This window comes from Choloepus didactylus, chromosome 2 (assembly GCF_015220235.1).
Source record: "Choloepus didactylus isolate mChoDid1 chromosome 2, mChoDid1.pri, whole genome shotgun sequence".
NCBI lineage: Eukaryota > Metazoa > Chordata > Mammalia > Pilosa > Megalonychidae > Choloepus > Choloepus didactylus.
The window spans coordinates 8,962,395-8,987,715 of NC_051308.1; the positions used below are offsets into that span (position 1 = coordinate 8,962,395).

Genomic DNA, 25,321 nt, shown 5'->3' on the forward strand with positions numbered 1-25,321 from the left:
TAAATAGAAAACAAGGATAAAATAAAAGAGATCAAAAGGAGAAACACTGGTTCTTTGAAAAGACTATAATAATTAAATGTAGTAACTGTTGGAAAGTTTATCAACAAAAAAACAGAGAAGGAACAGATTACGGGAACAGAAAGGGGAACATAACCACAGATGCTATAAGGCTCAAAAAGGTAATAAAAAGACATTAAGGAACAAGTTAATGCCAAAAAATTAGAAAATCTAGTTGAAATGGACAAATTCACAGAAAAGAAATATTGACAAAACCAACTCAAGAAGAAATAGAAAAATTATATGACCCTTAAGAAATTGAATCAGTAACTTTGTTTTCCTACAAATAACATTCCATGCCCAGAGAGTTTTACAGACAAGTTCTATCAAACATTTAAGGAAAAGATTATTCCACTTTATGCAAGCACTTCCAAAAAAAAAGAAAAAAACATGAGAAGTTCCCCAACTCAATTTTTGATGGTTATACCAAAATTTTTGTACCAAAACCAGACAAGAAAAAGAAATTTAGGCCAAATTCACTGCCAAACTTAGTTGCAAAATCCTAAACTAAATAGTAGCATGACAATACCATCAATCTGTGGAAAAGATAATGTTCTTAGTGTTCTTTTTTTCTCTGTTGAACTTTGTCCTCTATCTGGTAAGTAGTTTACAATTTATCGAGGTCCATTCTTATATTTAAGGCTGTTAGCAACCCATCCCCAGTTCGCGTACCTTCACAATTAAGTAAAATAAGTATCTTACTTAAGTATAATTTATATTCCCCACAATTTTCTAAAAATTGCGATAGCTTTCAATAAAAACTCAAATACACAAGGAATTTAGATTTACAATAAAAGTGTACAGTCCCAAAAAGCAAAAGAATAGAAAAATTGCACCACAGACCAGGGATGGTATCTTGTTACATATGAGCCCAAATTTTGGATTGAGTGTCTAGTAGACAATGAATTTCTAATGCACACTGTAAAAAAGATAAGGAATATCAAGAGGTGTTAAAAATTTGTTGCCTGATAAATGTTTGCCAAGAAAAACAAGCTTTTCTACATTGTAGAATAATTTTACATATAGATCGACACATAAAGGAGAATATTTGTTTATCTGTATATCTGTTTGATGTTGTCTCCAGCAGCTAGGATAGTTTCATGCAATCCCTTCATACACATCTATACCCCCACTTCATCCCTGCCCTCCACTGTGCCTGCCTAATGGTCACTAAATCAGAGTTCTCCCTGGTTTCATTTATCCAAGAAATGAACCACTTACCTCCTGTCTATAAGGATAGTCAACTGGATGCATGGGATGGGATGGGCAGGGGACCAAAGGTCCAACCACTCCATATACAGACAGGCTTCCCCCCAATCTCCCTGACTTCTGCATGGTGTCTCACCCCTCCCTGCCTTCCACAGTAAAGGGAACCTCAAGTCCTCCTGCTCTCCAAGTTCCAAGGGGTGACGTGGCCCACTTCTCCATCACCACACTGAGGTGAAGTCATGGTTTCCTCGACTCTGCTCATTCAGTTGCCACTCCAGGCTTCCAGAAATACTCCCATTTGCTGGGTGTCTCCTCTCAACTTCCGTTTGTGCTGGTGGGTTTATCTATTTTTATTCCTTTGCTGCCATTTTAATGAGGGTTAGGGAGAGAGAAGAGATGAAAACATGTAGACAACTGTCCATGTGTCTCCAGAAGGTCAAGGTGAATTTTAAACAGCTTGGGTGATCGTATGTGCCCATGATATAGGGCAGACTACCTCCCAGACTCCCCTTTGTTTTGAATTTCCTATTAAATAGCTGGCTCTTCCTGGGAAGACAGAGACCATGACTTACCTTTGATGTAGTCCCAGGACCTAGAACAATAAATATTTGTTGAATGAATTAAATTCAGATGTTTTTATTCTGGATCATCTACAATGAAATCATATCTACCATTGATTTGTTAAGCGCCTTGTATGTGCCAAGTCCTGGTCTAAGCACTTTACAGATATTATTTTATTCCATTTAATACTCATGACAGTGTCATAATGTAGATATTATTAGTCATGCTTACAGATCATAAAACTGTGTATCAACTGGGCTAACTGATTTGGTGATAGTCATCCAACTAGCTAAAATGTGTCAGAACCAATATTCACATCTAAATCTCCCTCAAGTCAAAAACCTTGCTTCTTCCACTGTATCATACTTTCCCCATCACACACACACTCCACCCCAGAGTCTACCATCCAGAGAAGGGAACAGAAAGGATACCTACACATAGAAATTGCTTTAAAGGGCTTAAATCCAGAGAACAGATACCAAACAAAGATGGGTTGCAAAAATTATTCAAACCAAACCTAAATGTTGAGAGCTTATTTGCATTTGGCAGTTCAGAGTTGAAGAAAGCCTGCTTTTCAAACTTCATAATTAATATGTGTTGCACATGGCAGTTCTAGAAGTGCTTTCAAACACATTATCTTGTTTAAATAGCTAAACAAAATGATCAAAAGTCAACTAGATGTGAATAAGGTGCTTTTAAAGTCCTGAATGAAGAGTTTTAAGAGGCAATTTTTAATACAAAAATATAATGTAGTTCAGAAGAATATCTGAATTCTAAATTCAAGCGAATTAAGTATCCCCAACTGTATGTATGATTCAACATCATATTCCCCAAGAAAATATTTGGACTTGGAATTATCCTTTGAACAACATATTTTCATTCAAAAACATATTGAAATATAAGCAGCTTTCACAACGCTTGCTTTCAGAATCATAGAATTTTGGCTTTGTTGAAATTACTTCTCCCATAGCTTCCATTCCTTCTGCATACACAATCTGATAACCAAATCATGAAATAAAAACAGAATTTTTCTCATAGCAAAGGATGCCATGCAATTAGATTCACCATATTTTGAAAACTGACTACAGACAAAGGCCTGTGCTAGGCATCTTTGCATAGCTAAAGCTGAACAAGGCATGTTTCCAAACGTCATGGCACCTACATCTAAAGGAGGAAACAAATCCAGGCAGCCCAATGCAAGGCAGGATTCTGGATACAAGGACAGTGAGTGGGACCAAAGAACCAAGCCAATGAGGGGATATATGAACTGGACTTGGAAGCATGGGCTGGATAGATCTAACAGGGATCTCAGAAGTGGGAGAGAAGGGTGCCCAGGATCGGGGTCAGAGTGAGCCAATTCCTGAACCAGAGGAGATCGTAAATCAAGGAACAGCAACTTATCAGATATAAGGGACTGGGGGTGTGAAGTCATTTCTCAGGGCTATCGTAACAAAGCACCACAAACTTGGCAGCTTAAAACAACAGGAGTGTATTGCTTCACAGTTCTGAAGGCCAAATTCAAGGCATGGGCAGGGCTGAGATCCTTAGCTTAATTACATATGCAAAGACCATTATTCAAAAAAAGATCCTGCTCAGAGGTTCCAGGTGAACATATCTTTTTGGGAGCCACAATTCACCCCTCTACAGGACATCTCATATAAATGTATAATTTTAAAAATAAACTCTCCTTGGATGTGAATTTCCTTTTTTTTTTGTCTTTGTTTCTTTTCTGGAGTAGTGAAAATGTTCTAAAACTTGAAAAAAAAATAATTGTATTGATGGATGCACAGCTGTATGGTGGTCCCGTGGGCAACTGATTGTACACTTTGGCTCTTTGGATAGTTGTATGGTATCTAAACAATCTCAATAAAAAAATGAATAAACTCTCCTTGCACTTACATTTTTTATCAGTTGGATCAAAAAAGTATCAAAGTAAAAAATTCTTAAAGGCAGTCTGATTACTTTTTTTTTTTTCTGAATTTATTTTTCAACTAGTCAGTAGGTTTCTAAGATCATGGTCCAGGTGACTGTTCCCAAACCCACCTCTCACTTACATGGGGAGAAGCAGCAGCCACCTGATTTCACTAAATCCGCAGCTGCCCCTCGCAACTGGCTGTGAGTAATACGGCCCTGTACAACCCTTCACCTTCCATACCAAGAGGAGAACTGATCTCCATATTTGAAAAATTGCCCTGCAGAATCCTAAGCAAGGGACATGAATCAACAGCACTGTAAAAATTATGGGAAAAAAAATAACATCTAAACTAATCCAAAATTTACTTTGTGCATGCGAAGAAATTCAAAGCTGAACCTGAAGAATGGATTTTGTAGTGCATCTCATAATTGCTTTAATTATGGAAAGCTCTTTTTATTGGATTTAGAGCTGCAATTTGATGGTCTTTGAGTACTGGATAAGGAACTCGGTAATTGTATAAAATGATGGACAGGCTTTCAGGCTCCTGCACATGATTTTGACTCTCTGACGTAAGTGTAAAATTGATCTGAAGTCTGTATAGGTCTATCAACGATGCTCAAATGTAAGCAATACAGTTTTATTTGCTCTAATTCAGTACAGAATATTCTTTTGGTGGGCAAAACTCAACCACATCTCTTAGAATAGAGAGTACAAATTATGTCATGCTATAATCATAGCAGTTATAAACTAATTTAACACCCTGAAGAAGTTAATTAACATCATTAAAAAGTGCATCCAGTCAAGTATAACATGTGACCCAAATAAATAATTAAATGAACTTTCCTCCTCCAGGAGTGACATGTTCCAGAGCTGTCCTCCTTCATCAGACCTGGTCAACGATTGTTTGAAACATCTGACACCAACCACATTAGACGATTTCCATGAAGGTGTAAACTTACATGGCAGCCTAATAAACAACTTAAGTTTCATGGCTGACATTGATTTATACATCTTCTAAAGAGATGGTGCATGAACGATCAGAACAGTCAATAATGCAAGCAAAATGTATGGGCTTGAGATAAGAGAGCAGAAAACAAAATCAATGCCTTCCAGCTATTAACAGCATGCAGCAGAGTTCATAATAGATAGCATTAAACTTGAACAAGTTGCATCATTCAAATACCTCAGAGAAACTGTCACTCCAACAGTAATTGCAAGAATAGCGTTCACATAAATGAGTATGTATGGCTTTTGTTGGTCACTGAAGGCATTTCAGCAACTAAAAGCTACTTGCATGAGTTGTTTAGGGTACATTCTTATTGCAAACATTTCAAAGAAGGTCACTAAGCCTACTAATAAGTATCATCAGGTACATAAAATTTAGATAATAAAGAAAGTCGATACATTGCTATAAACCTTCACATACCAAACAGATGCACGAAGGGCAAAGCAATCAGCTGCAAATGGACGCATTCTTTTTCTTTAAAGGAATGAAATGGGATGGAATTAAACATTGCTAGCTTGTAATCAACAGTCATTTTTAAGCCCTACTGGTCAGATAACTTCCTGTCTCAGAAACATGAAAAGACGTCTAGTAAAGCATTCAGTGTAGCAGAGTGGCGAGGCACATTGGCTTGGGGGTGCGGATCAACCTGTGTTTGATTCTCATCTTTGCCACTTAATACCCTTATCACTTAACCTTCCCGGTCCTCTGTTTATTCATCTGTAAAATGAGATTAATTATAACTACCTTGCAGTGTTGTAATAACACATGAGGGATGCCTGTAGCCCCTGAATAAACTGTGTTTATCTTCAGAATATGTATGAATTTGTGTGTCCTTGTACCAACTTTCTTCGGAACTAGTAAATTAAAATAAGGCATTTCTAAACAAAGGTCAATCCCTGATAACCTCTATTTATTATGAAAGTTTTGATGTTCAAAGTCCGGAGCAGGTACCTTACTGAAGCAAATGGTAAACTGCTTTCTAACAATTTAAATGCATTTTGGAGAATGAAGCACTAAATGTGACACTCACATGCACATGTTTATCTCTGTCCTTCATCTTTCTTTATACATCAACCAGGTAAAGAGAATTCAGATAATCTTAGCTCAGAGGATCCTTTCAGATTCTACATCAGCCACCCACAGCCTTGCATCTCAGCAGCACTTTCCATTATCTGCTAGTACTGCTGCAAACTACAAGCGCAGCTCCACCATTTTGAATTTCTCACACCTTTTTTTATAGGCAACATGCAATAATGGAGAGTCAGATGGCTCATCTCTAACGGTGATTGGTAACTTTTCTCACACAATCGTACCAATTATCACCTTTCTTTCTTCATCTGTAAATGTCTTGAACAGCGCCGAACTAAGTAAACACTTGGTTGAATAACTACATACGAAAAATTGTCATGATGTTAGGAATGCAAATAAATGGCTGTGTCTTGGGACATCTGGGCTAAAATATTGGCTTAGATAGGAGAGTGTCCACAGTCCCAGCCCTATGCCATCATTCAGTTACGGAAATGGAAGCACAGCCTTTCCATTAGTGGAAAGGTAATTCTTCAGCAAAATCTGAAAACCATAGAGTCCTCAACACACAAACATCCAAGGGAATCAGACATCTTTCCATTGAGCTCCACAATGAGCTCCACAAAGAACTATCAGTGGCATTTTCACCTGACCTCATGCTTCATTTGGGGCAGCCCAGACCAAGAAGCGAAAGCAGGACCAATCATTCAGAGTAAATTATTGTCTTCTATCCCACTGGAATAAAAGACTGTATGAAGATGCCATTTTCCCATTCCTATGTACTGAACACCCATGGGTTGTAACTAAAAACATGCTGCAGAACACTTTGTGAAAGGGTGATACAGTTGTCAGGTTGGGAAATTGATGGCCATTGAAATGGCCAAAAATAACATCATTAAAAACAGAAAACTGAATTCCTGGTTTGGTCCTTTGGGTTGCATCTTTAAATCAGAGGTTAAAAAGGGGGAGGGGAGGGGGGAATGGAGAGACGCTTAATAGTCCTGATATCTCTCTTCTAAAAATCATATACAAAAGCAAAAAACAATAAAGCAGAACTATTGCTATTAAAGGAAACAGAGAGTGGCAGCTCAGCCCATGGAGCAGGCTTTCAAGCCTCTGCTAATGATCCCCTCTGTGCCCTAATCACACTGGGTCCTCAGAGGGAAGGTGTTGTTCCTTGTTCCCAAAAAAGTTACAATCCCATTGGGAAAGCAACAATAACAAATATGAGATGACAGAATAACAGGAGAGAATATATCATTTCACCTTGTTTATGTGCGTGATATAAACTTAAAATTCTGTATGAGTACAGAGGAAAGAGAGAGAGTTGAGGCTGGAACAAACAGGGCCTCTGTGGACCGTCCCCTCCCCAGGCACAGCCCTGTCCACCCTGTGCCTTTGATGTGCTGTTTCCCCAACCACAGGTGTCCCCCATCCCTGCCCAGCCTGCCCATCTACACTGCTCCAGAACGCCCAACACCTGCATTGACCCCCTCCGTAAATCACCACTCCATCATTATAGACATCCGAAATGCATTCGTATATGGTTGATACAGAGGAAAGAAAACCCTTCAGGATCTTTCATACACTGCTTGTGATAATGGAAATTGGTTTGCCCTCCTTTGTACAAATCCTTTGACCCATTAATTACACTTCGAATAATTTCTCTTAATGAAAATTATCAAGATGGTGGTGTTGTCTTAGCCACAAGGATATTAGTTGCAGCATTGTTTATAATAGTGAAAATTTGAAAATATTCTAAATGTCTGATCATAGGGAAGGCAGCCATTAAATATGATGTGGTAAATGAGTATTTATTAACATAGATATATATTTACAACATATTGAATGGGTGAATAAACAGGATACCTCACAGTGGATACAACAGGATCCTAAATAATACTTAAATACCTATATGTGTAAAAACTATCTATCATTGAGTGAGGTGTATTCATGTTTTTACTTTATTGCTTTTGCTGTTTTCCTGATTGTTCACTGATAGAGAAAGCAATCCACAGATGTGTATGCCTATTCTAGCAAAATTAACACTTTCCTTTTTTTTTATTATGCAATATTTTATGCCTACAAATGAGTTTATGGAATGATGTAACAAGTGCATGAATTCCTACCACCAAGCTTGTACAACTCCTTTTTTTGGGCAACTTTGCTCTCAACACAGGAGTATGGGAGAGGAACAAAAGTGGGCGGGAATGCTGAAGTGCTCTGTATATTGACCCTCCAGCAATGTGAGGTTTATTTCTGACCTGCTTAAACTTAGTTTTTAACTCCTAGACTATCTCTAAAAAACACCCTTTCTCCCAGCCTCTGCGCCAATAATAGTAATATATATAATGCAGTACAAAGAGGCATGATTTTTCCCAATCCAGGGAGATGTTACATGTGCTGTTGTCTGCTGGCTGCAGGGACTGTGTCCCAGCCTGCTTGCTCACCTCCTGATTTACTTAAATCTTTCTGCTTCCATCAGCCACAGGGAATGCGGACACTTACGGGTAACAGCTGACAATTTGAACAGAAAATACAGAGAAAAGCTGTGTAAAGCAAGTGGTTCAGATTATAGCTGTTGACTTCTAATATTATTTGATAGATGAGTCGGCTGCAATTATCCTCTGCTCATGGGTTCCATTACTGGAACAAGAAGCACACAGAATAAGGGCAATTTCCCAAACAATATATAGGACCACTTAACTTTGTCAAGAGCCAATTCTGCAACTGCAGTCCTCCTTGGTTAAAGATAAAAAGATAATGTGCTGGCAGCTTGACATAAGCATGTGGTTCATACCACATTAACTGCCTTTTGTTATTTCAGCCATGCTCTAGTTAAGGCCAAATTGGATATTATTTTTAACTAAATGTTTGTTTAAAACTGCAGCCATGAAATCTACTGTTTTCCCCTAAAATAAAGGAAAAGGGGGAAAAAAGCCCTAAGAAAAATTTGAAAATCCTTAAACAAGAGTGAACAGTTTCCTTCTTCATTTTCATGAAGCTTCTTTGTAACTAGCTATCCTTAAATTAGTAGAAAAGATTTCATTCTTAAAAACAGAAATTGTAGTTTAACCTCATGTTACTATTTCAAAGGAAGCTCTGTCTCTAGGGGAAGAAGAAAGCGATACCTTTCTCTTATTAGCGAATTTGTGAGGTTATAGAAAAATCATGCATAAAATACAGGGTTCTCCTATAACACCCTATTATTAACACCTTGCATTGGTGTGGAACATTTGTTACAAACTGATGAAAGCACATTTTAATAATTGTACTATTAATTATAGTCCATGGTTTAACTTGGGGTTCACTGTGTTGTGCAGTTCTATGGATTTTTTTTTTAACTTTTGTTGTAACATACATAAAATCTAACACTTCCCCTTTTTAACAACATTAAAATATATAATTCAGTGCTATTAATTATACTCACAATGTTGTGCTACCATCACCACCATCGAAAGTAATACATTTTGAAGGACAAAAATGGAGTGCCTGAGCACTGAAATGAATTGTTGCATCCATGTCAGCTATAAATTCACTTTGCAGTTTGGATTTGGATTGAGGCATTGGGTGGTATGAGTTTTGGAAATGTTAGATTGAATAGGGAATTCTATTCGCCCCATAGCCCCACACCCTTACCACCTTGGAGAGGGGAAAAAGAATGGAAGAACCTGGGGAGATAAGAAAATATTTAAATCAGAGAAGCACAGGATGGCTACTTTAAGTATCTTGATTGATGGTTTTATGATGAATAAATCCCTATCAAGGAAACTCTAGAATGGAGGAGGTAGTGGACACCAGCAAGCTGGCTCAAAGGAACTTGCCTTTACTTCCTAGATAGAGACCACAAGAGTAAACTGAAATATTGCCTTATTTTCTACTTAAAATCCCACTGATTTTTTCTCCTCTCTTTATTCATGTTGCTTTGATGTTAAAATACAAGAAAGTCTAAACCCATACAAGACATTGGACTCCTTTCCTTCCCTCTCCTTTTCTTTTTTGCTCCCACTTTTCAAATAGTAAGCAATTGGCCAAGCCTGACAAGGGTCAGGGCTGTGTCTTCCTTGACCAGGTGCTCTGAATTCTCATAGGTATTTACCTAAGAGAGGCCCAAGTCCTCTAAAATTCTGGGTCATCGTGAGCATAAGTGCCTGTCGCTGGTCAAAAAGCACGTGCCTCTTCAATAACACTCGAGAGACATGGTTAAGTCTGTTCAGTTTAATTATAACATTCAGGATTTTTAAAAAATTCTTTCTCTGCTCCTAAAGTCTTTTAAGTCTCTTTTAAAAGAGCCTCCATACAAAAGGTAACTTCATTCTAGAGAGAAAGAAACTCAGACTTGGCCATGCCACTTCCACTTGGGCATTGATTCGATGTCTTTTTTTTTTTTTTTAACAAATTCAAAAAGAAAGGGGACATGATTTAAAACTAAAATAGAACCAGGCACATTGTACAAAGGATTATTTCAAGTAATTCTCCTTGAAACTATAACAAAGGAATGTTTCCTGGGGATTAAATGGACTGTCAGGTAATCAGAAAAGTTCTTTCAGGTTTTTCCTCAGGAAGAAAAAGAGCACTTTGGATGGATTTTGTTCCTGGCATTTTGTGACACTTTACAGCTTATTCCCTGGCGTCACACCGATTTATTTTATTATTCATGAGCTCCATGAAGGAAGGAATGATCTTAGAAGTCCCCAGCTGGACCACACTAATAGATCCTTTTCCTACCCTCCATCTACTGTTACTTTAATATGGATAAGATTGTTTTATTAATGAGAGCAAATGGGTTTCCTGAATATCATCCTCTCCTTTGGTCACTCTGGAACCTGATATACTTGATTAATTGATTTTCAACTTTTTGAGCACCCATACTATTTTGACATTGTTCTTAAAAAAAAAGGACACAAATGAACAAAAGCTGTACCTCCAAGAAGTTACATTCAAATGAAACAAGACTGACCTCCATTAGTAACTGATGACCCTACAGTCAATTATCAATTATTCATGTAAAGATTATCCACAACACACTTTGGAGAGCATCCATTGCGGATTTCTAAATCCCAGGCTTTCCTACTTCTCAACTCTACAGACTTAGGGGATACAACGTGAAACACCTCCCAACACTATAGATTTATGTACAGAGCACAGCAAGCCAACTGCACCCAACATCCTATAAATCTCAATCTTCATTCACTAAGCAGAAATGGAGTGCTTCAAATAAGGTACTCTTCAAGGTAGTGCAGAAATACATAAGAAGTAAATGGGTATAAAGTGCAGTAGATGCCCACAGATTGGTGTGGCTAATTCTACATGTGGAAAGGAACAGGAAAGATTTCTATGGAAAGACAACCCTTGATTTGTGGACTACAAATTGAGTGGGTATTGAAGGGTGGGGCAGAATGAGAAGACACTGAAAGCAGATACATAGAACTGTGAAATGTGAAATGATGCAATGCACAATGGGGTTTACATGTCCTTCAGTGTGACCATAGGGTTGGCAGGTACATGGATGGTGATGTCGTTACTAACAAGGATGGAGCTGAAAAGATAAGCAGGAAAGTGTCCCTGAGACTTTGCTACTTTGAGATTTGAAGGGAAGGGGGAGTCTAGCATGACCCCCTGGAATAGAGTTTAGGTAACAAAACAGCTAGATGCCATCACTAAGATTGGGAATACTGGAGGAGAAACAGCTTCAGGGGGGCTGAAATGTCCAGTTTTGGACATTTCTCTCACTATAGCTCTGATAACCAGAAGAAGTTATGATCCTAAATATCAACACATGAGTTGCCTGCTATTGAGCTAATGATCAACTAAAACTAACCAGTTCTTCTCTCACACACCTCCACTCAGCAAATTAGGCCTCCCATAATTCTCATGTGTACAGTTGGGTTTTTTTTTTAAGAGTTGTTGTTTCAATGCTTCTGCATGTACTAATTCAGACCGGAAAAAATCCAGTCAAGGTTTGTTTATTTATATTGCTTAATCTCTTCTTTTTCTAATTTAGTATAGACACTTATTCTTCTGCTTTACTTTGGAGATCTAGACAATATACAGGCTATATTGTGAAACAACTTATAAGGTCAAAAGGAAACATAGTCACAATTAGTCTTAGAATCAGCCCACATTTCACTCTGGCTGCAGATAAAATGGTGCCAAAATGTCTAGCAAATGTCACTGGGAGGCAGTATATTCATTCATTCATTCATTCATTCATTCAGCTTCCAGCAAATCTATACTGGGGACTTACTAAATGCCAGGCCAGGAAACACCATAGTGAACAAGGAGCCTAGTGGGATCCTGCCCTCAGGGAGCTTACACTTTAGTTAGGTGGACACAACATCAGGCAGTGTTTGGTGCTATGAAGAAAATAAAATGGGAGAGAGCTGCTTAGTGGTGAATGGCTGCCTTAGATAGGGAGGTAGGGAAGATAACATGGAAATGGAGAGCTGAAAAGCAAGAAGAAATCAACCAGGCCAAAATCAGAGGGGGAAAAAGACATTCCAGACTGAAGAACAGCAGAGGAGCTAAGACTGGAACTAGCCAGCTGTGTTCAAGAAACCGTAAAAAGACTAGCATTGCTGGAGCAGAGTCAGTGAAGCACAGAGTGAAATGAGCCAAGGGGCAAAACCAGCTGTGACGGTTATGTTCACTTATCAACTTGGCCAGGTGATGGTGCCCAGGTGTCTGGTCAAGCAAGCACTGACCTAATGGTTACTGCAAGGACATTTGTGGCTGGTTAATAAACCAGAAGGCAGGTTTATTAAATCATCTGTCAAGTGGCTGCAGCTGTGACTGATTACATCAATGAAGGGTGTGTCTTCCACAATGAGAGAATTCAATCAGCTGGATTTAATCCAATCAGTTGAAGACTTTTAAGGAAGAAGAGAGACAACCTTCTCTTCTTCAGCTATCCAGTGTCTCCTGAGGAGTTCATCAAACATCTTCATCAGAGTTGCCAGCTTGCTGCCTGCCCTATGGAATTTGGACTTGTGCATCCCCACAATTGCTTGAGACACTTTAATAAAATCTCATATCTACAGATATCTCCTGTTGGTTCTGTTTCCCTAGAGAACCCTAACTAGTACACCAGCCAAGCAGATTGTGGAGAAGCATGAGTAGAGGAAAGAGCAAGAGCTTCAGAGACATGGGAACGCAAGCCTGGGTCTAGCCCTTTTTGCCATGTGACTTAACCTTTCAGAAACTTTTTTCATTATTTATAAAAATAGAAGTAAATCATTTTTATCACTTGATGAGGGCAATAAATGAGATAAGTTCCTGGCACATCAAAAGTCTCTAAGAAACAATCCTTCCCATCCCTCATTCCTTTCTTCTTTTCACGGTGTTCAAGGAAGGCTGTGTGGATTAATCAGGCAAGAAAAGAGCCTTTTCTGGTCCAAATATGAGCAATCTTCTTTCATGCAGCTCCTGATTTCTGGAGCTGACCTTCAGTATACTCTACTTTCAGGAATGCTCGGAGACCAGGGGTCAGTGTTGCTAAGATAGATCAAGTCACGGGATAGTGGAAAACGTTCCCCTGTGAGCAGGAGACCTTCAACTTAATTTCCCATGTAACCCTGGTATTTGTGAACTAAGGTCTCTCAAGTTAAAAATAAAAGAGTAGATAACTCTGCAAGATAAATATTTTTAAAAAATCAACAATTACTTTGAGGTCCTTGGAGGAAGGTATTTTAAAATGCAAGTTATTCTGCTTGATCATCTCCTATCCCTCACCTCCTGGGATTTCAGAGGGGAACAGGGAGTAGGAAATGTTCCTGCTTTGCTGACTTCCCCTGCAGAGCTAGCCTTTCAGACAATCATTTCTGAGATCTTCTGCAAGAGCCTCCTTCCACTTTGGTCACCTACCCAACATCCCTCCATCTCTTCTGCATCCCCAGAAGCCCCACAGTAGCCCATTCCTGCCCCTTGGTACCCATCCTTTTCAGTTTTAGCTTTTCCTCCTAAAGACAGAGGCAATTTCTTTTCTCTGCAGTTCTATCTCCTCTCAGAACACACAATGGACTCTCACTCAAGGACCCATCTCTAGAGTTATGTGTCCCCAGGCTCTCTTGCTGCCTGCATTTTGGCTAGATACCCCTGCTGCAAAGGAGGGTAGAGAAAACAGTCACAACTAGCTCACTCACTGTCCCAATTGAGGGACCTCGTGAAATGCTTGCCGGCTCTCTTTAAACATTGGCTTAATAAAAAATACGGGCCAATCTATGTACAACCTTTATCTTCATTCTCAGTAATACTCAGTCCTTTGTCTTGCTTTGATATTTGCCCAATGAACAAGACAACTGTGAGATTTCATTTTACAAGGTTAATAAGTCTTCATAAAATCTCTCAAAAACTGTGTAATTGGGGGGGGCTGAAAAGTAGCCCCCAAAATTATGTCCACATCCTAAAACCCAAAACCTGAGAAGGTAACCTTATTTGGAAAAAGTTCTTTGTAGATGCAATTAAATTAAGGATCTTGAGATGAGGAGAGCATCCTGGATTATCTGGGTGGGCCCTAAATCCAGTAACTTGTGTCCTTATAAGAGAGAGGCAGAGGAAGATTTCACACAGACAGAAGAGAAGGCAACATGGCCACTGAGGCAGGTTTTGGAATGATGCAGCCACAAGCCCAGGAATGTCAGCAGCCACTAAAAGCTGGAAGAGGTGCAGAACTGATTCTCTCTCCCCTAGAGCCTCTGGGGGGAGTGTGGGACTGCTGACACCCAATTTCAGGCCAGTGAAACTGATTTCAGATATCTGGGCTCCAGAACCGAGAATAAATTTCTGTTGTCTTAAGCTACCCAGTTTGTTATTTGTTCCTGCAGCCCCAGACAACGAATGTATTTTGTTTAGAGGATGCATCTAAGATAGTATGATTTCACATGGATGAGGAGCTTTACATAAAGGCTCCTCCTGTCAGTGAACATCTAAAGTTGGTCCTCAAAATCCTGGACTCTAGTATCAAACCACAAGCATCCATATTCTGGCAGAGGGGCTAAGGTGCAGAAAAGCTAAAGAAGAGCTCATCAATATGCATTTGTTTTAAATATCAGTTATCAGAAGAGTGGCGAGCCAGTTACTAAGGAGACCTGAGGTTTAACTCGTTGGATGCTAAAAGATTTTATTTTAATGTTCTTCAAAGAGATCTCTCTCAAATGAGCCTTAAACCTTCCTACCAGTTGGAGAATACAAGAAATAAAAGTAAATTTTTCTTAATGACAGAAGAAAAATTGAGTCAATGTAGGATAAATATGAACTGCTGTGATATGCTATGGATGTGACTCCATAGGTACAGATTTTTACATGGTAAATGGCTCATTCCCAATCTCCCTGCCCAGGTTTCCACACTGTATTGACTGACACTGATACCTTCAAAGGCTGTTGAACCACAGCACCTCTCCCTTCCACTCTCTCTCCCTTCATTCTTTCTGCAACCAATTATTGGCATTTCCAGAAAACCCCTGAGTAAGAAGGGGGTATTGATGTGATATGATGCATTATGATGAGTGAAGTCCCTACACTAAAATACTACAGGCAAGGACAGATATAAGAAGAAACCTGGTAGTGCATACTGGTAATCATGGGTTTTTTATTTTCTAGATTGTTTTGGTATGACTAAGAACAGGAACAAAGTGGAGGGAAATGTCCCTCTCAGTAAAGCAGAAGAACGCTGAATAACAGCCTGCCATTCACCAAACATTAGACCCAGAGGAGCCCAGCACTTTAGCTATGGTACTGAAAAGAAGATTCAAATGTCACACATGAAGACAAACAGGAGACCAAGGACATTCCGGATATGCATTTGTGAGCTGGATATTGTTTGAGGATGAATAAAGAGGGGAAAACAAGGACGTGTAGAACAAAGGAGAAGGAATCCACAACCCAGACACTCAACAGAAGAGTAATACTTAGAAAATGATCCTGAAAACTTTTAGAAAATTCTTTTTGCACTAATAGAGTACCAAAAAAAAAAAAAAAAAAAAAAACAGGTTTCAATAAAGAGGAATACCAATAAGTGGAATCTTAACACTTAAAAAGCAATCGAGTAAATGGAACAAAAGACATTAGAGGTTAAGAGGAGAAGAGTGTACAATATACCTCTTAAAACAGAAGAGAGAAGCAAAAGAGGACATTTCACCTTTGACTATAACACTTAGAGAAACAGGTCTGATGATGTTTAAATACTCAAATGGAAACAGCAATGATATACAGAATAATTGGGGGAGAACCTAGTTAAACTGTAGGGTCAAGGATTGGTGCTAGGAGGAAGTGACCTCTAGTTGGAGCCCTGAAATATGAGCAGGTATCTATGGATGTCCCGTGAAGGCTGTGTCCTCAGTGCAGTGGGGAGAAAGGGTCAGGAGGTAGAGTCCAGGGAGCTGCGGGGGATGGCACAGGAGGAGGGAAAGGTAGGACAGGCAGGGTCAGGTAGGGCCTGGTGGCATTTATCCACCAGCCCCTGCAGGGGTCTCAGCAAGGGAGGGACATGACCTGCTTTCCTTTGGAAGAGCACTCTGGTTGTGGAACAGAATGAAGGTCAGTGGTGAGTGCGAATGGATGTGGAGTCAGCCAGAAGGCCTCCAAACAGCATAGCAAGAGGTGGAGGTGATGGAGTGAGGGGGACTTGGATGGCGGCAGTGGTGACACACAAAGTGAACAGATGTCAAACGTTCTGTAGGAAGAATCAATAAGGCTTGGAGGCGTGGGAATCTGGGAAAGGAAAGAGTCCAGTTGACTTCCAAACTTATCTCATAGCTGGAGGCATCACTGATCCTGCCCACAGGGGAAGAATAGCATGTCTGGAGGCAAAATTATCTTTCTTTTCCTTTTCTACGTCATACATATTTTATCTAGTAAACATGTAAAACAGTATTTCATTTTAAAATATTTAGACTTAAGCCAACTTAAAATAATTTGGTGACAAAGTACAGGTAGGGAACAGAGCAGGAAAAAGAAGCAGCAGAAAGGAAAGGGGTATCATGTTACCTATTACGTTGAGGGAATTCTCTTCTATTCCTAGTTTTTTTAGTGTTTTTATCAGGAAAGGGGACTGGATTTTGTCGAATGCCTTTTCTGAGTCAACTGAGGTGATCATGTATTTTTTTTCCCCTTCATGCTTTTAATGTGGTGTATTACATTACTTGATTTCATGTATCAAACCACTCTTGTATTCCTGGGGTTAATCCCACTTGGTCATGGTGTAGAAGTCTTTGAATGTGTTTTCAGATTTGGTTTGCTATTATTTTGTTGAGGGTATTTGTATCTATATTCATAAAGGATATTAGTCTGTAATTTTTTTCTTTATGATTTTTTTATCTGGCTTTGGTATTAGGGTGATGCTGGACTCATAGAGTGAGTTAGTAAGTGTTTCCCCCTTGTATTAGTTAGGGTTCTCTAGGGAAACAGAATCAATGAGGGGTATCTACAACTATAAAATTTATAAAAGTGACTCACGCAACTGTGGGTATGCATGAGTCCAAATTCTGTAGAGCAGTCAGCCAACTGTCAACTCCAAGGAAGATGTCCGATGAACTCCTCAGGAAACAAACCAGCAACTTCGAAGAATTCCTCAGGAAATGAACTGGGATCTTCAACAAACGTGTTCGATGAACTCCTCAGGAAACAAACTGGCAACTTCGACGAACTCCTCAGGAAACGCTTCACTGGGCAGCTGAAGAAGTGAAGGTCTCTATCTGTCTTGCTTATAAATCTTCAACTGATTAATTGGATTAAATCCAGCCAATTGCATTCTCTCATTGTGGAAGACATGCCCTTTGGTGAGTCATCAGTCACAGCTGCAGTCAATTCACTGATGATTTAATAAACTAGCTTGTTGGTTTATTAACTAGCCACAAATGTCCTCGCAGCAATTGTTAGGCCAGTGTTTGCTTGACCAGACAGCTGGGTACTATCTATCACCTGGCCAAGTTGACACATGAACCTATCCATCACACCCCTCTTGAATTTTTTAGAAGAGTTTGAGCAGGATCACTGTTAATCGTTCTTGGAATGTTTGGTAAAATTCACCAGTAAAGCCATCTGGTCCTGGGCTTCTCTTTGTTGGGAGATGAGGTTGATTACTGATTCAATTTCTCTACTTGTGATTGTTCTGCCAAGATTTTCTACTTTGTCTTGAGTCAGTTTATGTAATTTGTATGATTCTAGAAATTTGCCCATTTCTTACAGGTTATCTAATATGTTGGGGTGCAATTGTTCATAGTATTCTGTTATAATCCTTTTAAGTTCTGCAAGATCAGTAGTAATATCCCTACTTTCACTTCTGACTATAGTAATTTGCATCTTCTCTCTTTTTCTCTGTCTAGCTAAAAGATTGTCTGGATGAATTGACCCTATTATCAATATACAGTGTCCTTCTCTGTCCCTTGTAACAGTTTTCAACTTAAAGTCTGTTTTGTCTGATTTTAGGATAGCCACAGATCTCTTTTGGTTACTAATTCCATGGAATACTTTTTTCCGTCCTTCCACTTTCAACCTATTAGTGTCTTTAAATTTAAAGTGAGTCTCCTGTAAAGAACATACAATTGGGATTCTTTTATATCCATTCTGCCAGTCTCTGTCTTTGACTGGAGAGTTTAATCCATTTACATTTAAAGTAACTACTGATAATGCAAAACTTACTTCTGCCATTTTGCTATTTGGTGTTTGTCTTACAACTTTTTTGACTCTCATTTCTTCCATTTTACCTAGTTTTGTATTATTTGATCTTTTGAATTCTACTTCTTTTAATTAATACTAGTTAACGAGTATTAGGATTTTAATAGTGGCAAATTATTTCATTGCACAAATATATTTGATTTTATTTAACCATTCTCTCATTATTGAGTAGAATTTTTTCCAATTTATTGCCTTCGTATGAACATTAAATGCCTTCATAAGAACATTCTTGAACATAAACATTATATGATACCTTATGATCAATTCAGTGATGCAGTTCAAAAGATAAGAATTTTAAGGATTTTGAGGTATGTTGACAAATTGCCTTCCCAAAAGGATGTCAGAGGGGCCAATTTCCCCATAGCCATGCAAAAAAATGCTACACAGCCATGCTACATAGTCATATAACACAATACTTAGGAGCATGAGTGTTCTCTAAAAATACCTGTAGGAGAATGGGGTTTTATTACATATTTGGGTTATCTCCAAAATTAGGTTCTTCTTTGGATAATATTAAAATTAATTTGTACTCCTTGACTAACTATGTAAACTGTAACAGTTTACAGATATTAAAGAACTGCCTCTACCCTAGAGTTTGGATAGTACTTATGCTATTAATAATTATAACCACCACATTGGGGGGATTATTAATTTAGATTTAAACTAAAATTTGTTTAAAATTATAATTCAAAATTAGATCTGTTATTTTGCCATTTTCCATGTAAAAACACCAAGCAAAATATACATTTACTTTAACACCTGCTTCTAGTTAAACACTATTTCCAAAATTAAGAAATATAAAAAAAAGAGTTCTTTGAATAGAGCTGTGAACAGAGAAACAACTTCTGTATTACAACAATAATGATAACAGAAAGTGTGATTAGACCACATTGAGAGGGCCTGCTTGCTTGTTTTTCTCTTATATTTCTATGCTTCTGCAAACTCATGGGAAATGTTCCTTGAATACAGTTAAGAAGCTGCATCTTTTCATTGCATTGCATTCCTAATGGACTGCAGTGAAATCTTGAAACTGATGTGACAGATAGCTTATCTCCGCATTGGATTAGGATACCAGAGTAAGTTTCAAGAAATACACCTACTCCAATATACCCCATGGCAAGGGACAGTAAGGGGCACTACAAACCCCCAAATAAAGTATATAGGAAAAAATATTCAATTATCAAGGACGGAAAGAATAATTAACCCAAAAAAAAGTTAAGATCTTGACTACTTAAAGTAAACATAAAAGAAACAACAGAAGTGTAAATCAATGAAAAATGACATATCCATTACAGCACAAGACATGATACCTATTTAAATAAAAGTTAGCTGCATACATGGTAATTTGCTATTCAGAATTCTCAAAGACTAAGTTATAAGTGCCAATCTATTTGTTAGATTAAGAAATATATTATTTATAATACACATGGATCATAACTATACATGCTGTAGTGATTTTTTTTTTAATCTTTGTACTTTGTTATTAGCCCTGAAAAAGCAGGGCCTCAAAAAATTGGGTATAAACTCGGAATTGTTTCTCTCCATGGAAATCTTTAGTACAAGATGAAAGATTTATACAATCTGAAGAGAAAGCAGAGTATGCTGTAGTGATTTGAAAAACATGTTCTTAAATTTAATCAATTCCTGTGGGTGTGGACTCATTGTAAGTAGGACTTTTTGATGAGGTTACTTCACTTAAGAAGGTGAGGCCCACCTCATCAGAATGGATCTTAATGCTATTATGGAGTCCTTCAAAAGCAGAGTGAAATTCAGACAGAAAGAAAGACATAGATGCTGAAATCAACAGAACACAGAAGAGAAGGGAGGGGCTCAGACATGCCAGCATGTGCCTTGCCAGGTGACAAACTAAGAACCAAGGATCACCAGCAGCCAGCCCCAGAACACCAGTCTTCAGGAAGAAAGCATCGCCTCGATGACACCTTGATTCGGACTTTCTCTTAGCCTCAAAACCGTAAGCAAATAAATTCCCATTGTTTAAGCCAACTCATCTCACAGTATTTGCTTGAGCAGCCTAGGAAACTAAAACATATGCAATATAGGGTTTATGATCAATAAAATCATGATACTGAGACAGTTTCTGAATTCCTAGAAGTAGTGGAATGTATTATTTTAAATATGCACATGGAATATAAATGGAAGCTCTATAGTACCTTTGAATTGCATCATGACTTTCCATTCAACTGCTCTCTTCAAATGGCAGCAACTTGCAAGTAGATTCTACAAAGTGGAAGGCTCTAGGGGAGCATTAGGCACTCATATCAGGCCAGGTACATTCAGATCAGAAGATCTTTTTCCTTGATATGGAAAAAAAAAAATATGTTTAAAAACTGTTATGTTAAGCACAATGGAAAGCTGACTCCTTTAAAAAAAAAAAAAAAAAAAGGTCTATATATAAAATAGTTACCAGCAGGAACTTTTAAAATGCTAGGAACTAAAGCAGAGAGCCTAGCATTCATTGACCGCTAAGACCCTATGAATCACAATGGAAGTAAAGAAATCCTTTATGTCTATAATTTAGTCATCCAGGTAAAGTTTTCTTAAGAAGGTAAAAAACAAAACAAAAAAAAAAAAAAAAAGGAGAGAAAAGACAAGAAAAAGAAAGAAGGTAAAGAGAAGAGACAAGGGGAGGGAAAGGAAAAGCCACGATCTCCATGAGCTCATATTCCAAGGCCTCCATTTCTGACCACATAGTAAAAAGAAAGTCAAGACCCTAGAGAAAAAGTCACTGCAGAAGGAAAGACTCCTGAGAGGAGTAGGGGTCCCTTAACTCCTCTGTGAAGATGGCAGCAAAGAAGTAAGGGCTGTGACATTGGGTGTAATAAAACTTGATGAAAGCATCTTGAAGGCTTTCAAACTGATACTGCAGAAGCCTGCTAAGCTCTAAAAAGATTGATGCAATAATTGCTTTATGATGCTTAGAAACTCTGCAGGTAAACAAAAGCTAAAGGCTGAAGTTTCCTTGGCTGCTCAAGAAAATACAATCAATGAGTTGGCTTAAACAATGGGAATTTATTGTCTCACCGTTTTGACATTAAAGAAGTCTAAATCCAGTCCAAATCAAGGCTTCATCAAGGTGACATTTTCTTCCCCAAAACTGGCATTCTGGGGCTGGCTGCCAGTGATCCTCGGACCTGGGATCCTTTGTCACATGACAAGGCACACGGCAGCCTCCTAGGCTCTCACTTCTCTTCTGGGTTCCATTGAAATTCAGCTTCTGGCTGCCCCTTCTGTAGCTTTCTATCTGTCTAAATTTCATTCTGCTGGTAAAAGACTCCAGAAACAAGGTTAAGACCCATCCTGACTGAGTTGGACCACACCTTAATTGAAGTAACCTCTTCAAAAGGTCTTAATTACAATGGGTTCACACCCACAGGAATGGATTAGATTGAAGAATATGTTTTTTCTCAGAGAACTTAGCTCCACATCTCCACAAGGTAAAAACTGTCTTGTCATGGAGTCAGAAGCAGACTTTCAGCTTACTGGTTTAAATACCTTAGCTACCAAATACTTTTTTCAGGAGAAATCGTATGCAGAGGATCATGAGAAGTAGCTAGTGAAAAAGAAGAATGGTCCAAGCAAGGATGGAAGGCTCATCCACTTGTGCCCAACCAGTTCAACAACCCCCAAGTTGACTTCAAAGAGCATAGTTTGGAAATGACTAATCTGGTCCAGCACTATCATTTTACAAATGAAAAGAAGAGAGAGACACACACAGAGGTGTTCAGTGACTTGTCCAGGTCCACAAAGGTGCTACCAGAAGTTGAAGTCAGGGTTTCTAACGCCCAGCTCAGTGTCTTCCCCAAAACGCAATTCCGCTTACAAAGGTATTTCTTTATACCTTGTTTCTTTACTATTTTCTCTTATTGTTAATATATAAATATATCCAATTCATATCTATGCAGTACTTTAAATAACATTTCAAAATACAGGTGTTCTGGTTTGCTAATGCTGCCTTTTTGCAACACACCAGAAATGGATCAGCTTTTATAAAGTGGGTTTACTTGGTTACAAAAACAGTCTTAAGGCCATAAAGTGTCCAAGGTAATGCATCAGCAATTGGGTACCTTCACTGGAGGGTGGCCAATGGCATCCGGAAAACCTTTGTTAGCTGGGAAGGCACGTGGCTGGCATCTGCTCCAAGTTTTGGTTTCAAAATGGCTTTCTCCCACGACATTCCTCTCTAGGCTACAGCTCCTCAAAAATGTCATTCTTAGTTGCTTTTGGGGCATTTATCCTCTCTTAGCTTTTCCGGAGCAAGAGTCTGTTTTCAAAGGCCATCTCCAAAATGTCTCTGTAAGCTGCAGCTCTTCCCTCAGCTCCTGTGCATCCTTCAAAGTGTCCCTCTTGGCTATAGCAAGCTTGCTCTTTCTGTCTGAGCTTATATAGTGCTCCAGTAAACTAATCAAGGCCCATGTGGAATGGGCAGGGCCACCCTTCCACAGAAACTATCCAATCAGTGTTATCACCTACAGTTGGGTGGGTCGCATCTCCATGGAAACACTCAAAGAATTACAATGTAATCAACACTAATAAGTCTGCCCACACAAGATTACATCAAAGATAATGGCATTTTGGGGGATATAATACATCCAAACTGGCACATCAGGTTTGTTTTGAAAAAAAAATTTATGGAAGTGCATGATAAGTTCTTTGAGTCTTAAAATACTTCTCATGACAAACCTATCTCGTTAATTCCTAGAAAGTCCTGTTAACATGATGCCACTGACACAGTGCTGAGGAGGAAACTGTGAACCCTGTGAGGCTCATGTTGCAAATTCAACCTATTTCAGTGTCCAAAATTTTCAAACTTAGTTATTGGGGAGATAAATCGTTTAACTAAAGTGTGCCAGTTTGGATGTATTGTGTCCCCTAAAATGCCATGTTCTTTGGTGCAGTCTTGTGGGGGCAGACATATTTATGTTCATTGGGTTGGAATTCTTTGATTGAGTGTTTCCATGGAGATGTGAGTGAATCAACTGTGAGTGAAATGTTTGATTGGATTATTTCCATGGAAATATGGACCCCGCTCATTCAGGATGGGTCTTGATTTAGTCTTCGGAGCCCTATAAAAGAGCTCACAAACAGGACCTCAGAGCAGCTGAGAGTGACATTTTGGAAATGGCCACTGAAAGCAGACTTTTGCTCGTAGAAACTAAGAGAAGACAAGGATACTAGCCCAGTGTTTGTTCCAGAGAAGCTAAGAGAGGACAAAATGCCCCAAGAACAACATTTTGAAGTAAGCACAGGAGCTGAGAGAGAAGCTGGAACACAACCTGGGATCAGCAGATGCCAGCCACATGCCTTCTCAGCTAACAAAGGTTTTCTGGATGCCATTGGCCTTCCTTTGGTGAAGGTACACTTGTGTTGATGCCTTAATTTGGACATTTTTATGGCCTTCAGACTGTAGATTTGTAACCAAATAAACAACCTTCATTAAAGCCAATCCATTTCTGGTATTCTGCATAACGGCAGCATTAGCAAACTGGAATGCAAAGAAATAAATTCAAAGATTTTTTCTAAAAGCATATGGCAAAAGACAGTATAATATCTTCAACACAAAAAGTAACTGACAAGCAAGAAACTGATACTCATCCAAATTATAATTACGAATAAGAACAACATAAAGACATTTAAAAATCTACGAAAACTAAGAGAATGTATCACCCAGGGACCTTGTTTTTAAAAAAAGGAATTCTGCAGGAAAAAAGAAGTGAACAAAGAAGATGTGGAATTTGAGATCAATATGGAACTTTATTAAAAAGTTAGTAATTCAATTAAATATTGGCTATAAAAATAACTCTAAACTACAAAACAGCCAACAACAATTGCTAGGTACACATGTTAAGATTCTTATTGTGATTGAAAGAAGAAAATATTGAATAACTACAAACTTTTTTTAAAAAAAAGCATAGTTAAGTAAGCAATTTTCAAATTACAAGTAACCAATAAACACTAGAAATACATTCTGCAGCTTCCAAATCATCTGAAGAAAATGAAATATTAAAAATTGTATCAATATAACAAAAGGTAGGAAAGGGAGGGAAAAAGCAAAGAAAAAAATAGTGGACAGGAACCACAAAATAAGATGGTAGAAGTAAGTTCAAATATACAAGTAATAATAAAGGTTGTAAATGAATTAAATGTATCAGTTAAAAAGAGCTTATCATATTGATATTTTCAGAGCAGCCATATGTTGCTTGCAAGAAACATATCCAGAACAAAACCACACAGAAGAATGAAGAATTGGAAAAATATATACCCCTCAAACACTAGACAAAATAAAGCTGAGTAGCAATATTAATATCAAGCAGACTTAAAATTGAAAAAGCATTAATATGAACAAAAATGGCAGTATGTAATAATTAAAGGCAACCTGAAAATAACAAACATGAAATTTATACTTAACATAGCCTTAAAATATATAAAGCAGAAATTGGTAGAATTACATAGAAAATTGATAAATTTGCAATCATATAGGGAAATTAATTCAGTTAGAATACAGAAATTCAGAACAAAATTAAACAGCTTGATCTAATAACAGATTATAAGAGAACCCATTCCACAAAAAGACATATTATATCATCTTTTCATGACATGAAACATTTACAAATATTGTATGATACTAGGATTTCAGAAAACTTAAATCATTCAAACCATCTCCTCTGATCGTGATATAAATAAATGAATAATCAGCAATGCCAAGAAAACAAAAACATAACAAAAATATATGTTGGGATATTATAAAATGAACTCAAAGTCTGAATTAATGTAAAATTAATGTAAAATTACTAGATATCAAAATATTAAATTAAAGAAAACAGAAAGATACAAATTAAAGAAACAGAAAGCAAAAA

General features: G+C 38.1%; 1 long non-coding RNA gene and 1 other non-coding gene across 3 annotated transcripts in view; both read right to left on the minus strand.

The window, feature by feature from the left end:
- The window catches only part of LOC119521696, a 385,052-nt gene that overhangs the window by 251,491 nt on the left and 108,240 nt on the right, over positions 1-25,321 (minus strand). For both annotated transcript variants that reach the window (XR_005214400.1, XR_005214399.1), the window contains exon 2: positions 20,618-20,761. This is a non-coding gene — a long non-coding RNA (uncharacterized LOC119521696). The remainder of the gene's footprint in view (positions 1-20,617; positions 20,762-25,321) is intronic.
- On the minus strand, positions 19,932-20,047 carry LOC119528411. The gene has a single exon (XR_005215710.1). It is a non-coding gene; the product is annotated as a U5 spliceosomal RNA (small nuclear RNA).